The following is a 17,598-nucleotide window of genomic DNA, read 5'->3' as shown; positions in this document are numbered from 1 at the left end:
GATAGGCAAATGCGCATTATAAAGCAACTCCCCACCCCGAAGGACCATGCCAAAACTGCCCCCTACCAACTGACCCAAAACCGGGGCAACGGAAAGTGGGGTGTGCCCCTGACTGGGACCCGGGAACACTCCCCACATTATAATCGAAACAGACATTGGAGGGGAGACCTGCTGAGGCACTGTGGTTCCGTCACCCCCAACCCCAAGCGTTCACCAAAGGAATGGTGCCAAGGGTCACCCACTTTCAAATCCTGAAGAAAAACTGACAGGCCCCAGCCCAAAAGGGCCAGATTTGCCCAGGAGTAATCTCTTCCAACCATAGGTCCACATCATATACCCCCCATAACTCTAATTTATCCCACACTAAACTCTTCTGGAACTGCTCATCATAGTTGAGCCACGCCAAACCATCATAAGTTTTATAATAAGCCCATAAGATCAAATCGACGTAATGAAGCACTCCCAGATACATAGAAGGTAACTTTTTGTCCTGCACACTCCACCATAAAGTGGGACGCCACACCCCTGTATCTCGCCGCCCACTAGAACTTGCAGCAACTGCCCTTTCGCCCCCCACCCCCGATGTCCCTCACCTCCAACTACTCCACAGCATTCAGCAACAACTCACCAGACGATGCTTCAGGGGCTGCCATCTCCACCACAGGGGACACCACTGGGACTGCTCCACTGACTGTAGACTGCATCAGCTCAGACTCACCAGACACCAGGCCCTGTGAAGGCCGCACATGCTGCTGCAAGTGGAACCTCCATCCCCTAGCACTGGCAGAACCCAGAACAGGCAACACTTGTCTAGCTCAAAAACCTAATGATGGCTGTGTGAACTCCTACAAGTATATGGCTCTGGAGCCAATAAGGAGTCGGTCAGTCAGTTGAAGCTGTTCCTTCCATTTTTAGAAAAACTAAAAGAAGAAATTGAAAAAACTAAGAAAAAAAATTGAGTAATTGATAAATTAGAAAATTGAGCTATTATTGAAGATGTAATTAATTAGGAAGGTGACATATACTAATTTAAAAGGGATTACTATAAGCTGACTGTATGTTTATTGCCATTTATGCCATTGACATTTCAAATCATTGTTTCATTTTGAACTGAGATAATTGATGTTTACACTGGGGAACTTGGATACGTTTTCCTTTCAGCAGACTTATATATTCAGGTTGAGCCTATAGGCTTTATTTTTGCATTTGATATCTTCATTGGGAACTTTGGTAATTTGTTTAATATAAAAAGCGCGGGGTACAAATGTAACAAAAATAAAATAAAAAATAGTAAAAAAATCAATGTAAAAAACTATCAAAATGATTGAAGGATATGTATGATGTATTTGAGAGAGTCTAATGATGTATAGAGCATTTAAATGAGATGCTTTGGTCAGTGTTTCTCACTGAGAATAGGCTCGGCTGTTGGAACATAAGAACATAAGAGTAGCCATACTAGTACATAGGTAATGCCATACTGTGTCAGACCAATGGTTCATCTAGCCCGGTATCCTGTTTTACAAACAGTGGCCAAGCCAGGTCACAAGTACCTGGCAGAAACCCAAATCGAGGCAACACTCCATACTACAAATCCCAGGGCAAGCTGTTGCTTCCCATGTCTGTTTCAATAGCAGACTATGGACTGTTCCTCCAGGAATTTGTCCAAACCTTTTTTAAACCCAGATATGCTAACCGCTATTACCACATCCTCCAGCAAAGAGTTCCAGAGTTTAACTATTCATTGAGTGAAAAAGTATTTCCTCCTATTTGTTTTAAATGTATTTCCATGTAACTTCCTCGAGTGTCCCCTAGTCTTTATACTTTTGGATACAGCCTATACTGAATTCTTCCTACTTTCCTTCAATATATTTGTTAGTGGGTATGGTTTTAGACCACTTTAGGTCCCTCTGGCTCTATCAAGTAGCAAAGCCTTTTAGGCATTTTTATTGGGGATTGTTTCTTTTTTAAGGGTTTCTGTGCTATCTCTTCATTAGGGTTTACTTTTTCAATGGAACAAACTGGCACATGGGTACTCCAGTGGAGGTTAAACCTAGGGGGACATGTCTAGACATGCTCAGAAAAGTCTTCCGGACTTTTCTGGGCTCTAGGGAGCAGGTCCAGGCTACCACTATCAAGCAGGTGACATCACCTATATGTGGCTGGTTTATCCTTCTGTCCACGGAGAACCCCCATTATAGATAAGTGACCTCACTGTTATTGTTTGTCCTCGTCTCTTTGTTATGCACACATTTTGCAATAACTCTTAACTTCACAGTTATGTATAGCATCACATGCCAAGTTTTGCATCTGTCATTGACCTATCTTTCTGTTTTTTTGATTGTTTTCACAACAGTTGGATTAAGCAGTTCACCGGGTTTTTTGCTCAGCATGGTTGTTCCTGTTGAGTATGAGTTTCTTTGACAGGGGATGCTAATCTAGTACTCTATTACTACACGTGAGATACTCCTTGGTGTTGACATACCCATTGGAGATGGTTTAGAATTAGAATTTATTATTTAGGAGAGTGAAGGCTATACTGTACTGGAATTACTTATTTGAAATGGAATTTATGGATGGAGAAGAGAATCCGGGGGGGAGGGAGGGGGGTTGAGCACAGAACTGCAGGTGGTTATGGAGGGATACAGCCTAGTACTGGAGGACACCTGAATGGAATGCAGCGCAATTCGGGGCAGAACTTGTTTTGGGGGGGAGGGGGAGCTGACTGGGAATTCTTTATTATTATTATTTATAGACTTTCAGATTTTACAAGCATATAAAACATGAAAAACAAAAATATACACCAAATGTAGTAATATCAAACCTCAATCAAGACAAAACAAGATAGTGTACATTTCCGTGTAATTCCCCAATTAAAACGGGAGAGACCATTAGAAAAAAGAAGGCAGGTCTATAACAGATTTTGAACTTAGACAAAACCCATAGAATAAAAGACTTTAACTATCCTTTCAGTAAACATCTATCTTGCTACATTCCCCACTGCCTCTCTAAAGGAAGTCACAACTAGATACACATTTTCTAGGAAAGCTTTCAATTGTTTGGGATCATAAAAAAATATTGATCCCTGTATTTAATCATAGATTTACAAGGAAAACATAAAAATAAACTAGTGCCAAGGGCCAACACCCCTGGGATTTCCTCAAAAACCATTTCCTTTTCTCTTGAGTGTCCATAACTTGTCACAATTCCTGAAATAGTAAAATTGATCTTATAAATTATTACTTGACCAATGCCTCTAACATCTGTGTAGCATTAAAAGTATCTGGTAATGCATTTTCTTCTCTAGAGCCAGCCCACTTCTTCGCTGGTACATAAATACACCCTTGTTGTTGGTGACAATTCCTCCTCATAAGATATCTCCTAACAGTTACAAGGGTGAAATATTCTGAGTATGAGGGAAATTCACAAAGCGTAAGTTTAAAAGTCTAGTAAAAATTTTAAGTTTCTCAATTTTATTAGCCTAAGGCCGTTGTTCCCCGTACTGAGGTTTCAGCCTGTTTTTTTCACATATTGCATGCTTTGATTTAGATCTTTAATTTCCCTCTTCATATTGTACCCCATAGTCTCTTGAGCAATTAGACATGTTTTTGAGTCTATTAAGGCAACAGCTTATAGCCCCCAAAAAACTTTTTCAAGCCTTGTTATAGCCTCCCAGATAGAACATCACAAATGTGGGTTTGACCAGAGCAGAAGAGGAACGTAATACTATTCGAACTGCAGACAGCAATGTCCCTGTATCCAAAGATGTTATTATGGGTTCACTCACCGCTACTGCAGGTTGTTGTTCAAAATGCATGCCAATTGTGGGATTAACAGGCATAGTAAATCCAACATTACAGAACCTCCAGCCACATCTCCTGAATCTTCGACAGAAAAACTGATTGTTGAGTCAATTCCTCTGATGAAATCTTAACCACTAGTTTCTGCTCAACAATCATCTGCATGGCTGGAGCAGGAGAAGTTAGTTAATCCTCGGGGCTCAGTGAAACTTTGAGCTTCTGCAGCAGGACAGTCTCAACATCAGCACTGAAACCTGAGGATTCCACTGACTGAACCACAAAACGGTCAGTAGATGAAGATGAAAGCTGAGTCTCAGAGCGAAAGACCCTTGTCTTTCCCTTGTGTTTCACCATTGCAGGAAATATAAGTAAGAAGCAATAATAAGAACCGACAACATAAGTTCATAAGTACTGCCATACTGGGACAAACCAAGGGTCCATCAAGCCCAGCATCCTATTTCCAACAGTGGTCAAGCCAAGTCACAAATACCTGGCAAGATCCCCAAAAAAGTACAACATTTTATGCTACTTATCCCAGAAATAAGCAGTGGATTTTCCCCAAGTCCATTTTGATAATGGTCTATGGACTTTTCCTTTAGGAAGCTGTCCAAACCTGACTACAGAGCTCAGGTTCAGTGTGTCTCTATGGGGATGCCATCTTTGAGTCCCAACTGTAATAATTCTTTTGACGAGGAAGTATCGGAGGTATGACTGGTTGTGGTAGTATGAGCAGGAAACAGGAAGGGAGGGGGGAAGCTTGGGTTCGGGATGGTGTGTGTTTATGGATATGGAAGAGCATATGTGGTTTGAGGCATATGGGAAAGAAGGGAATACTACTACTACTACTATTTAGCATTTCTATAGCGCTACAAGGCATACGCAGCGCTGCACAAACATAGAAGAAAGACAGTCCCTGCTCAAAGAGCTTACAATCTAATAGACAAAAAATAAATAAAGTAAGCAAATCAAATCAATGTGAACGGGAAGGAAGAGAGGAGGGTAGGTGGAGGCGAGTGGTTACAAGTGGTTATGAGTCAAAAGCAATGTTAAAGAGGTGGGCTTTCAGTCTAGATTTAAAGGTGGCCAAGGATGGGGCAAGACGTAGGGGCTCAGGAAGTTTATTCCAGGCGTAGGGTGCAGCGAGACAGAAGGCGCGAAGTCTGGAGTTGGCAGTAGTGGAGAAGGGAACAGATAAGAAGGATTTATCCATGGAGCGGAGTGCATGGGAAGGGGTGTAGGGATGGACGAGTGTGGAGAGATACTGGGGAGCAGCAGAGTGAGTACATTTATAGGTTAGTAGAAGAAGTTTGAACAGGATGCGAAAACGGATAGGGAGCCAGTGAAGGGTCTTGAGGAGAGGGGTAGTATGAGTAAAGCGACCCTGGCGGAAGATGAGACGGGCAGCAGAGTTTTGAACCGACTGAAGAGGGGAGAGGTGACTAAGTGGGAGGCCAGCAAGAAGCAGATTGCAGTAGTCTAGACGAGAGGTGACAAGGGTGTGGATGAGGGTTTTGGTAGAGTGCTCGGAAAGAAAGGGGCGGATTTTACGGATGTTGTAAAGAAAGAAACGACAGGTCTTGGCGGTCTGCTGGATATGAGCAGAGAAGGAGAGAGAAGAGTCAAAGATGACCCCAAGGTTTCGAGCTGAGGAGACAGGGAGAATGAGAGAGCCATCAACAGAAATAGAAAACGGGGGGAGCGGGGAGGTGGGTTTGGGGGGGAAAATGAGAAGCTCGGTTTTGGTCATATTTAATTTCAGGTGGCGTTGAGACATCCAGGCAGCAATGTCAGACAAGCACGCTGAAACTTTGGAAGGTTTTGATTGGTGGCCTAGGGATGTTTCCAGGGTTGAATATTCATGGAGAATACACTCACATAATATTGGGTGTGGAAGGGTTGGGGTGGGGTTATGGCTGGGACCTGTCACCCTGGTATTTCTTCAGTGTGTTTTATTGGATTATATGCTGACTCTGCATTTTTTAGCATTACATCTTAGCTACCAAATCCCACACCTTTGGTCAAGCTTTGCTAGGTCCTTCCTCTTGTTATCCACATCATCAGGGGTGTATACCCTATTGCAGATTTTGGTATCATCTGTAAAGAGGCAAACCTTACCAGACAGCCCTTCAGCAATATCGCTTACAAAAATGTTAAAAAGAACCAGTCAAGAAACAAACCTTGCGACATACCACCCGATGACATCCTCTTCTTCATAGTGAGCTCCATTTATCACTATCTCTGTTGCCTTCCACTCAATCAATTTAGACTTAGGCCCACCCAATATTATGGCACTCTTGCTGTGGCTGGCAGGGATCTCTACATCCCACCAGCTGAAGATTTCCTCCTCACCGGGCATCCAGCGCTCTTCCAAACAGCAGTCAGCAGCACTTGCCTTGAGCTGAGGCTGACATCTGTCCCTCTGCACATGCTCCATTTTCGTGCATTCACAAGCATTGAGCATTCGCGCAGTTCTGGTCAGCTTGAGGCAAGTGCTGGCGGCCCAAGGAGGAGGAAATCTTCAACTGGCAGGGTTTGGGGAATCTCTGCTAGCTCAGGTATTTAATATTTTGGTTTGGCAGGTTGGCCGGCAGATGGGAAAGAAGAGGCAGAGAGCGGAGCCATGGGGTGATGAATTCCTTGCCCAATCAGCTTGGGCTCAGCAGGCCCACCCAAAATTGGCCATCTGTCTATCCCCTGATGCTTACTGCTGTTGCTGCTGACCATTTGATATGTTTCCTGCCATTATTCTGTTCACTTTGTTTTTTGTAACTCTACTGATGCAAGAAATAAAAGCTTTTTTTAAAAAAACTATCTGTATAACTGTTAAAATGCAAATACATAACTCGCTCTGAATATTGGACCCTTCCTTGTCATCTTTAAAAAAAACATCACAAGTCAATTTTATCTGAGCCATCAATCCACCTACACCCTTTAAGATTAAAGTGGATTTTTAATTTTTTTAGATGTTTATCTCACACTTTTTTTCAGTAGTAATTCAAGGTGAGTGTCTTTGAGGTCCAATAGGTATTTTCCTGTCCCTGGAAGGCTTAGAATCTAAGGGCTCTTTTACTAAAGCTTAGCACAAGCTAATAGACATTGGCATGTGCTAAGTGCCATATGTGGCCCATAGGTATAAAATAGGATGTGCAGCATTTACTACTACTACTACTACTTGACATTTCTATAGCGCTACTAGGGTTACGCAGTGCTGTACAATTTAACAAAAAGGGGCAGTCCCTGCTCAAAGGAGCTTACAATCTAAAGGACGAAATGACAAGTTGGGGTAGTCTAATATCTGTTAGCATGCACTAAGCTTTAGTAAAAGTGCCTATAAGTTTGTACCTGAAGCAATGGAGTTCACTGGGCTTCCTCGGTTCTCAGCCATGGTGAACCTTCAAAATATTCTTGGTTTTGTTAAATTGTGCAGCAAACCTATTTGAAGACATTCCCAAATGTTATGTTGTAGCTAAGGTTGTGAATTATAGTTTTTGAGTGCCATCTGCTGGTAGTTCATGTGAATGTCAAGGACCTTGTGACGACAAGATTTCTGCACTACAATCAAGGATATACTACGTCTATTAAACCTTTATATAGCAATGCACTGCTCTAGAGAATGTAAAAAAACAGTCCTTGCTCTGTGGAGCTTGTAGTCTAGGTAAGACAGACAGATAAGACATATAATCATTTGAGAAGAATCTGGGATAAGATTAAAATCTCAAAGGTGGGTTGATAGAAGGAATTTAATTGAAAGCAGGGACCACGTTACCTAATTTCATAAACCTGCAAGAAATTAAATCTTCACAATCTATATTAAATAAAAGTATTAAAATGGATGGGAGGGCACACCTAGCACAGACTATTTTTCGAATTTTGCCTCAAATGCTCTAACGGCAGAGATATGTCACGCATCAAAAGACTCCTGAAAACTGAAGTTTTGGTCAAATGTTTATTAGCAAGCAGCCATGTTTAGTAGTACACTCTGAAAGGTCCATATTCATACTATACAGTTTTCGAAAGTCGCCAGTCCAACTTAGATATTCTACTGTTCACTCTCCTAACACCGTGTATGCCAGCTGAAGAAAATACAGCTGAAGAGAATCTAAGAAACATGAATATCACTAAACAATCTCTTCAAATCCAGAAATGCCAACTGACCCAATCCAAAGAGGAAGACTTTTAACCAGCCCTAATTTTCTGAATTTCTACCCTAATGCATATAAAATCAATGCTGCAGGCACCAAAATGCACTAGGGTGGGATCTGTCAGGAATCCCCTTATTGGACTGATCACTTGGCACCTCAATAGGCCCTTTTCATGTTTGTAACAAGCACATTGTTCACCTGAGCATCACCATAAAGCACACCTGGCAATACAGGACTAGATTCTCTATAATCATACCTAAAAAAAAATAGGCAATGAAATGAAATTTGCCTAAGCGTATTCTATAAAGTGCACCTTAATTTGGGTGTACTTTATAGAATAAGCCTAAATTTCCATGTAGTATTGTAAGGAGGTTGGAGGGTCTAAGCAGGTCGGGAGGAGGTATGGGGCCAGACTACATTCCCCACAAGGCCCTGAGAGAAGGGATCGGGGGGGGGAGGGGTAGGTCCCAAAACCCGGTAGGGACACCACGTGGAAGGGAGGGGGAAAAGGAAAGAGCAGCTGCTATGGCAGACGAGGGCCAGAAGGGGGAGCCGTGATGACAAAGCTCAATTCCCTTGGGTTAGAAATCAGTACAAGATTCCTGCCACCTGGGAGGGGGAGGAGGTCTCCAACCAACAGCCTAGCGGTGAAGCAGAGTTAATGGAGTGCTTGGAGGAAGGAGAGTCTGGAGGGCCCAGCACACCAGGTTTGGAGGAACCGGTTGACATGGACTGTAATTGTACTTTGGGGCAGAGTTGCAGGGACTGAAGGCGGTGGGTGGTCACAGGAATCAATTAGCTGTGTTGTGGGCGGTGTACTGCCATTCTGCAACCACCCAAGCGGAAAGACTTTTAAAACTGAAACCCAGGCTGTTGAACTGGGGAGAACTTGGAATTAAAGGGAAGTTTTTTTTCTTGTTGCTTTGTTTTGAAACTGAATGGGACTATAACCCCCTTGAACTGAGATTTGTGGAGGAGGGGAAATAAACTGCTTGGAACTAAAAGCTGTGTTGTCTGGAGGGACTTTGTTTGTGGACTGCTGAAGTGAGCCTACCACCCCCTGAAGGTTTGCTACCGGGATTACAGCTATTATAGTATATAGAATACACTAAGCTAAATTTAGTCGTGGGCAATTACACCAAGTACAGCTTGGTGTAAATCCTGACGTCTAAATTAAATACGGACTGGGTATATTCCATAACAATGCGCACAGATTTTAGAAACGCCCATGACCCACCCATTCCATGCCCTTGGCCACGCTTACTTTTCAACTACATGACTTAGAATTTATGTGCACCACGTTACAGAATATGCTTAGACAGTTCTGTGCGTAAATTCTAATTAATGTCAATTAGTGCTGATAATTGGTTGTTAACATCCAATTATCAGTGTTGATTACCTTGTTAACCAATTAGCTTATGTGCATTATTATGCAATATGCTTCAGTTTCCTCATGAAAACCTTGGCAAGTTATGTAGAATCCCGGGGACAATGGCAATTCGACAAATGTTGCCTAAAAAATCAGCACCGAACAAAACCATGCATAGTGCTATTCTATAAACCTTGCCTAAAGTTAGGTGCAGTTTATAGAATACATGTGGCACCTGTCCCCAAAACTAAAATTTAAGCATGACTATTTATGCCAGTGAAAACCTGGTATAAATGCCTGTGCCGCTCAGGCGTATTCCATAACACTGCGTGTAATTTTTAGGAACATCCATGACCCACCCATGCCTCTCTCATGGCCAAGCCCCCTTGTGTGATCTGCGCATTAGAATTAATTAATTAATTAGAATTTATGTGCACCACTTTACAGAATACCCTTAAAGTTGCATACCTAAATTCTAATGCCAATTAGCACTGATAATTGATTGTTAGCATTCAATTATCGGCGTAGATTGCCTTGTTAATTGAGTGCACAATTTGGCCACACTGCCAAATTTGTATGCGCAACTTTAGTCGCCATATATAGAATCCAGGCCATAAGAGCATAAGAAAAGCCATTATGGGCCAGACCAATGGTCCATATAGCCCAATATCCTATTTCCCAACAGTGGCCAAGCCATGTCACAAGTACCTGGCAGAAACCCAAATAGTGACAACATTACATGTTATCAATCCTATGGCAAGCAGTAGCTTCCCCATATCTGTCTCAATTGCAGACTATGGACTTTTCCTCCAGGAACTTATCCAATACTTTTTTTAAACCCAGATACAATAACCGCCGTTACTACATCCACCGGCAAAGAGTTCCAGAGCTTAACTACTTGTTGAGTGAAAAAATATTTCCTCCTATTTGTTTTAAAAGTATTTCCATGGAACTTCCTTGAGTGTCCCCTAGTCTTTGTACTTTGAAAAATCGATTCACTTCTACTCATTGTACACTACTCAGGATTTTGTAGACCTCAATCATGTGTTCCCTCATCCATCTATTTTCCAAGCTGAAGAGCCCTAACCTCTTTAACCTTTCCTCATATGAAAAGAGTTCCATCCTCTTTATCATTATGGTTGCTCTTCTTTGAACCTTTTCTAATTCCACTATATCTTTTTTGAGATACGGAGACCAGAACTGAACACAATACTCAAGGTGAGGTGGCACCATGGAGCAATTCAGGGGCATTATAGTATTTTTGGTCTTATTTACCATCCCTTTCCTAATAATTCCTAGCATCCTGTTTGCTTTTTTGGCCACCGTCACATCTAGATCTTTTTCTTGGGTGCTGACCCCCAAGGTGGATCCTAGCATCAGGTAACTGTGATTCGGGTTATTCTTTCCAGGGTGCATCACTTTGCATGTTGAAATTTAAAGTACTTTGTGAAAATATTAATGTGGAAACTGAGAATTTTTTTTACATAATGTCCTGAGTTTATTCTGTATCAGTGTTTTTTGCTATATAAAGGACTATTTTGAGTCTATATATAAGTGGAGGTTTTCGATGACTGATGACTACAGTGAACCACCTATATAATGAAGGCTTGCCTTACAATTAGGTGAGTCTCCTTTTCTACTGAGGTCTTTTTTCTCCATTTCATAGTTTTGAGGCAATCCTTTTGATACAGAATATTATTGTAGAAATGCTCATTTTTTAAAGGTAATTCAAATCACCCATTATTATAGTGTTGCCCATTTCGCCAGCTTTCCTAATTTCTGTAAACATTTGTTCATCTGTCAGTTCATTCTGTCCCAGCGGACGGTAGTACAGCCCTACAAGAATACTCCTTCCCTTCACACATGGAATTTCTATCCATAATGATTCCACGCTGCTATGTGTTTCACGTGGAATGTTTATTTTATTTGACTCAATTCCCTCTTTAACATATAGTGCAGCCCCCCCCCCCCTCCAATTTGATCCTCTCTATCATTGTGATACAATTTGTATCCTGTTAACAGTGTCCCATTGATTGGCTACTTTCCACCAAGGGTTAACTTCATAAAGGCTTTTTCATGCCTATATGCCAGTAAATGGGCATAAAAGACCACATAAAATTATCTCATGTATACGAGCAAGCCCTATGACAAAACAGCAACTCTGGTGTAAGCGTTTTGGGGACAGAGTTTGGGCAAAGACTTACTTTGATACACAAAGCTCTTTACACTGCTACTACTCCTTCTTCTTATCTAGCGGTTTTAACTATTCTTTACACTTTGGTTCGTACCTTGCAGTCAATTACTTACAATAGATTGGTTTTGCACTTCCACAACCTATTCAGTTAGAAAGATACTACTACTACAAATCATTTCTATAGCGCTACCAGTCGTACGCAGCGCTTCACAATTGAACATGAAGAAAAAGACAGTCCCTGTTCAAAAGAGCTTACATTCTAAATCAGGACAGACTGGACAAATAAGGGATAAGGGTAGGACAGACAGGACATGTGGAGTGGCATAATTGAACGTCGCTGGCGAAATAGTTCATCAGCGATCTATTTTGGCGGCAGCGCAACAGCTGGTCGGAACCGTATTTTCGAAAAAGATGGCCGGCCATCTTTTTTTTTTTTTATAATACGGTTTAGCTCGGCCAAATGCCAGAGTTCGCCGGGTTTGAGATGGCCGGTTTTGTTTTTCAGCGATAATGGAAAAAAATGCCGGCCATCTCAAACCCGGTGAAATCCAAGGCATTTGGTCATGGGAGGAGCCAGCATTTGTAGTGCACTGGTCCCCCTGACATGCCAGGACACCAACCGGGCACCCTAGGGGGCACTTCTAAAAAAATTTTTAAATACACAAATAGCTCCCAGGTGCATAGCTCCCTTACCTTGGGTGCTGAGCCCCCCAAATCCCCCGAAAACCCACTCCCCACAACTCTACACCATTACCATAGCCCTTATGGGTGAAGGGGGGCACCTACATGTGGGTACAGTGGGTTTTGGGGGGTTTGGAGGGCTCAACACTTAGCACCACAAGTGTAACAGGTGGGGGGGGGATGGACCTGGGTCTGCCTGCCTGAAGTTCACTGCACCCATTAAAAACTGCTCCAGGGACTTGCATACTGATGTCAGGGAGCTGGGTATGACATTTGAGGCTGGCATACAGGCTGGTAAAAAAAGGTTTTTATTTTTATTTTTTTAGTGTGGGAGGGGGGTGGTGACCACTGGGGGACTATGGGGAGGTCATCCCCCATTCCCTCCGGTGGTCATCTGGTCAGTTGGGGCACCTTTTGAGGCTTGGTCGTGAAAATGAAAGGACCAAGTAAACCCGGCGAAATACTGTTTAATGCCGCTTTTTTTTCCATTATCCATGAAAGCCGGCCATCTGGCAGCCACGCCCATGCCCGCCCATGTCCCGCCTTCGCTACGCCACCAACACATCCCCTTGAACTTTCGCTGACGTAGCGACGAGAAAGCGGCGATGGTGTCAAAAAAGCCGCTTTTGATTATACCGATTTCACTGCTTTTGAGAGATCGCCAGCCATCTCCCAATTTATGTTGGAAGATCGCCGGCGATCACTTTCAAAAATAAGCCTGATAGGGAAAAGGGACTATTGAAGAGATGAAGACAAGATAAGGTTACGAGCAGGTTACAAGTTAGGAATTAAAAGCAGCATCAAACACGTAGGCCTTTAGCCCGGACTTGAAGGCGGCCAGGGATGGAGCTTGACGTAATTTATTTATTGCATTTGTATCCCACATTTTCCCACCTCTTTGCAGGCTCAATGTGGCTTACAATACATCATGAATGGTGGAAATACATTAGAAAGGGAAAATTAGGTTCTTACCTTGGTAATTTTCTTTCCTTTAGTCATAGCAGATGAATCCATTACGAGTGGGCCACGTCCACCAACCAGCAGGGGGGGAAGACAGAGAGCACCGAAAAACCACAGTGCCTCCCAGCCAGCTAGCTCCATCCGCTCCTCAGTACTTGAAGCTTCCAAAGCAGTGTTACACCGCAAAGCATAATAACATGAACTTTCCTCACAGCAGATGAACGCCCCAAAACTGGAGCTATAAGTCAAAGGAGGGAATAGACTCATCCTCCTGGAGGGAATGAACTCATCCTCCTGTAACTGAACAGAAATCCTGAAGACCATTTTCCAACTTCTCCCAATGAGGGAACATATCTACAGGAAAAACTGAACATAAAAGTAACATAAATCACATAATGAACCACTGAGGGAGGGCTCATGGATTCATCTGCTATGACTAAAGGAAAGAAAATTACCAAGGTAAGAACCTAATTTTCCCTTCCTTGTCATCAAGCAGATGAATCCATTACGAGTGGGATGTATCAAAGCAATCCCTAGATAGGGTGGGAACAAGCCACACCATGCGCTAGCACTTGTGCTCCAAAATGCGCGTCTCTCCTGGCAGCCACATCCAGCCTGTAATGTCGGGCAAACGAGAGCTTAGAAGCCCAAGTAGCTGCATTACATATCTCTTGAAGAGAGAGTGCTCCAGTTTCAGCCCAAGAAGAGGAAATCGCTCTTGTGGAATGTGCCTTAAAGGCTTCAGACGGAGGCCGGCCAGATAGCAGATATGCTAAAAAGATAGCTTCTTTGAGCCAACGGGCTATAGTGGCCTTAGACGCTGGAGACCCTCTGCGCGGACCTGACAAAAGAACAAAAAGATGGTCAGAGGTCCTGAAGGCATTTGACATGCGCAGATATTGCAACAGAGCCCTTCGCACATCCAGAAGGTGCAACTGCCCATAGGCTTCTGGAAACTCCTCTTTAGAAAAGGAAGGCAGGAAAATAGGCTGGTTTAGGTGAAACGCTGAAACCACCTTAGGCATGAAGGAAGGCACCGTACGTACCATTACTCCGGACTCTGAGAATTGCAGAAATGGGTCTCGACAGGACAGCGCCTGGAGCTCAGATACCCGTCTCGCCGATGTCACGGCCACCAAAAAGACCGTCTTTAAGGTCACATCCTTCTCCAAAACTCGCCTGAGCGGCTCGAAGGGCGAACACTGAAGGGCCTTTAAAACTAACCCCAGGTTAGTAATGGCTCAGGAAGTCTATTCCAGGCATAAGGTGTGGCGAGATAAAAGGAACGGAGTCTGGAGTTAGCAATGGAGGAGAAGGGTGCAATTAGGAGAGATTTGCCTAGTGAACGGAGTTCTTGGGAAGGAGTGTAGGGAGAGATAAGGGTGGAGAGGTAGTGAGGGGCAGCAGAGTGAATGCACATAGGTTAATAAGAGGAGCTTGTATATGGAAACGGATAGGGAGCCAGTGAAGTGACTTCAGAAGAGGGCTGATATGGGTATAGCGACTTTAGAGAAATATTAATCGTGCAGCAGAATTTTGAACAGATTGAAGAGGAGAGAGATGGCTGAGTGGAAGACCTGTGAGAAGCAAGTTGCAGTAGTCTAAGCGAGAGGTGATGAGAGTGTGGATGAGGGTTCTGGTAGCGTGCTCAGAAAGGAGAGGGCGAATTTGGGCGATATTATAGAGGAAGAAATGACAGGTTTTAGCAATCTGTTGAATATGTGCAGAGAAGGAGAGGGAGGAGTCGAAGATGACCCCAAGGTTATGAGCAGATGAGACAGGAAGAATGAGCGTGTTGTCGACAGAAATAGAGAGTGGGGGAAGGGGGGAGGTTGGTTTAGGTGGGAAGATAAGGAGCTCAGTTTTGGACATATTGAGCTTCAGGTGGCGGTGAGACATCCAGGGAGCAATGTCAGACAGGCAGGCAGATATCTTGGCCTGGATTTCTGCCGAGATTTCTGGTCTGGAGAGGTATATCTGGGAGTCATCAGCGTAAAGGTGATATTGAAAACCGTGGGCTGAGATCAGAGCACCAAGGGAGAAAGTATAGATGGAGAAAAGGAGAGGTCCTAGGACAGATCTTTGAGGTACACCCACTGAGAGCGGGATAGAGGAAAAGGAGGATCCACCAGAGTATACACTAAAAGTACGCTGAGAGAGATAAGAAGAAAACCAGGAAAGAGCAGAGTTCTGAAATCCAAGTGAGGACAGCGTGCCAAGGAGTAGGCTGTGATCAATAGTGTCAAAAGCAGCAGAAAGATCGAGAAGGATGAGGATCATACATTCTCTTTTGTACTGCCTTAATTTTTCATAATTTCAATTCTTATTTATGGTTTGAGTAATATTCTGCAACGGGGGAATATAAGAATTTGTTTTTATATTGTTTGATGGTTGAATGTGTGTATTTGGTTTTGTTTCTTGATGAATGGAGTAGTTGGTTTCTTTTGTATAATTTTATGGAGTTCTCTTATATTATATTTTATTTTGTTTTATATTATACTGTATACTGTAAACCGTTCTGTTTGCTTTGCAAATAGAGACAGTATAAAAATTCTAATAAATGATAAACATTCTTAATAAAATACACATTGTACAAATGTACATTTATACCAGCAACCAAACTGGTAGAAAGATTTGCAACTTCATTGTAGTTATCATTTTTGCTGCTCTAATTAAGCAATTTTGTAAAGATGCATAGCTGCCTATGTAGCTTAAAAGAGGCACCTGCTTACTTCCCAGACCAGGGAAACTGTTATAAAATTACTCTCACTATATCTTTTCTCATTAGCCAGACACTGATAAACTTGTGTGTGCTAAACAGTGAGGGGTCTGTTTTCAGAGTTGTTGTGTGAAATCTGGAAGTGAGGGGTCTACATTTAGAAGAATTTTCAGTCATAAACTGAAGAGACTAGCTTCAGTGGAAACTCTTTTTTTTTTCATTTATCAGTATATACAAGCAAATATACTTGACAGCAAAGCACAAAAGTAGAAACATAACAAAGAAGAAAATAACAATTTTGAGACCACCAAAGTATGTGCTACTTAGTCCACAAATGCAGAGGAAGCAAGAAGGAAAAACATCCTTGAAGCAACAGGATTATTTAAATAAAGAATAAAAGGAATGTAAAGATGGGAGACAAAGTCCTAAGTAAGGACCCTGTTTACTAAGGCTTGTTAGCATTTTTAATGTGCCTACAATTAGCACGCGTATTAACCATGTAGGTGCCTATAGGGATATTGTAGGTGCCTACACGGTTAATGCCTACACGGTTAATGCGCATACATGTTTAATGCGTGTTAAAGATGCTAACGCGCCTATAACGCAGCTTAGTAAACAAGACCCCAAAATTCTACCGTTCCAAGTAGCAGTTATAAACCTCCAAAAGAGAATTGTACATATATATAAAAATTAAACAGTTAAACGCTTTCCAATGGTTTAGCATCTACCAAAAACCACACATAGTCTGGATCAAAGAAAGCATATCTAGTAGATGATAGGTCAACCATGTATTTACATGGATAGTGGAGATGAAAAGTGCCCCCTAAGGACTGGACAAGTTGTCTATATATCAATAACTTCTTCCTTCTCTCTTGAGTTGACTTAGTAAGGGCTGAGAAAAGCCAGACCTTCTGTCCCATAAATTCTCATTTTTAAACTTGAAGAACAAAACATGATCACAAACTTGAGAGAATGCGAATGTAACAATGAGAGTAGCACGACTGACTGCTTCAGTTTCAGAACTTTCCAAATACCCTGTTAAATCCAAACTATCTTGAGTTTGATTAGTAGCAACTGCAAAAGCGTCCCTTTTTGTCTGAGGTAAAGTTTTAGAAGAACTAAGCAAGTTTTTGCAAAAGGAAGCAACGCTTCTTTAGGAATGTGCAATACTTATTCCATATATTTTTTAAGAACATCTCCAGGCGGGGTCACGTGATGCTGTGAATAACAGCAGACGCACCTGGGATTGCTGCGAGGCCCGAACTCCCCCAAACACCTTGAAATTCGACTTTTAATACCCAGATCGAGAAAGAAAAAGGTGCAGAACGGTCCGAGAATATATGGACAAATTTCTGACTAACTCGCAAACGCTGATGGCTGCTAAACCACCTCGCAGAGGCGCGGACAAGGCAAAATCGGGAGAAGACAAAATGGCGCCTAACTCACCGCCCCGGTCGGCCCAGGCAAATTTAACGGCGGAACTGACGGAAGCTGTAGTTAAAGCATTAGACCCCCGACTGCAGCAGCTTTCTGAACAAATAGCAGGAATTGCGCAGTCCACAACAGATCTACAACGGCGCACCGGAGAGATCGAGTGCAGAGTTTCGGATGTGGAAGACACGCTGCAGGAGTACAAGGATAAAGTGGACAGTATGGAGGCCATAATTAAAACACAACACGACAAACTGGAGGAGCTGGAAAACAGGGCGAGGAGGGACAATCTCAGGTTTGTTGGC

Source organism: Microcaecilia unicolor, chromosome 5 (genome assembly GCF_901765095.1).
Source record: "Microcaecilia unicolor chromosome 5, aMicUni1.1, whole genome shotgun sequence".
Taxonomy (NCBI): domain Eukaryota; kingdom Metazoa; phylum Chordata; class Amphibia; order Gymnophiona; family Siphonopidae; genus Microcaecilia; species Microcaecilia unicolor.
Note: the sequence above shows the minus strand (reverse complement) of the source record.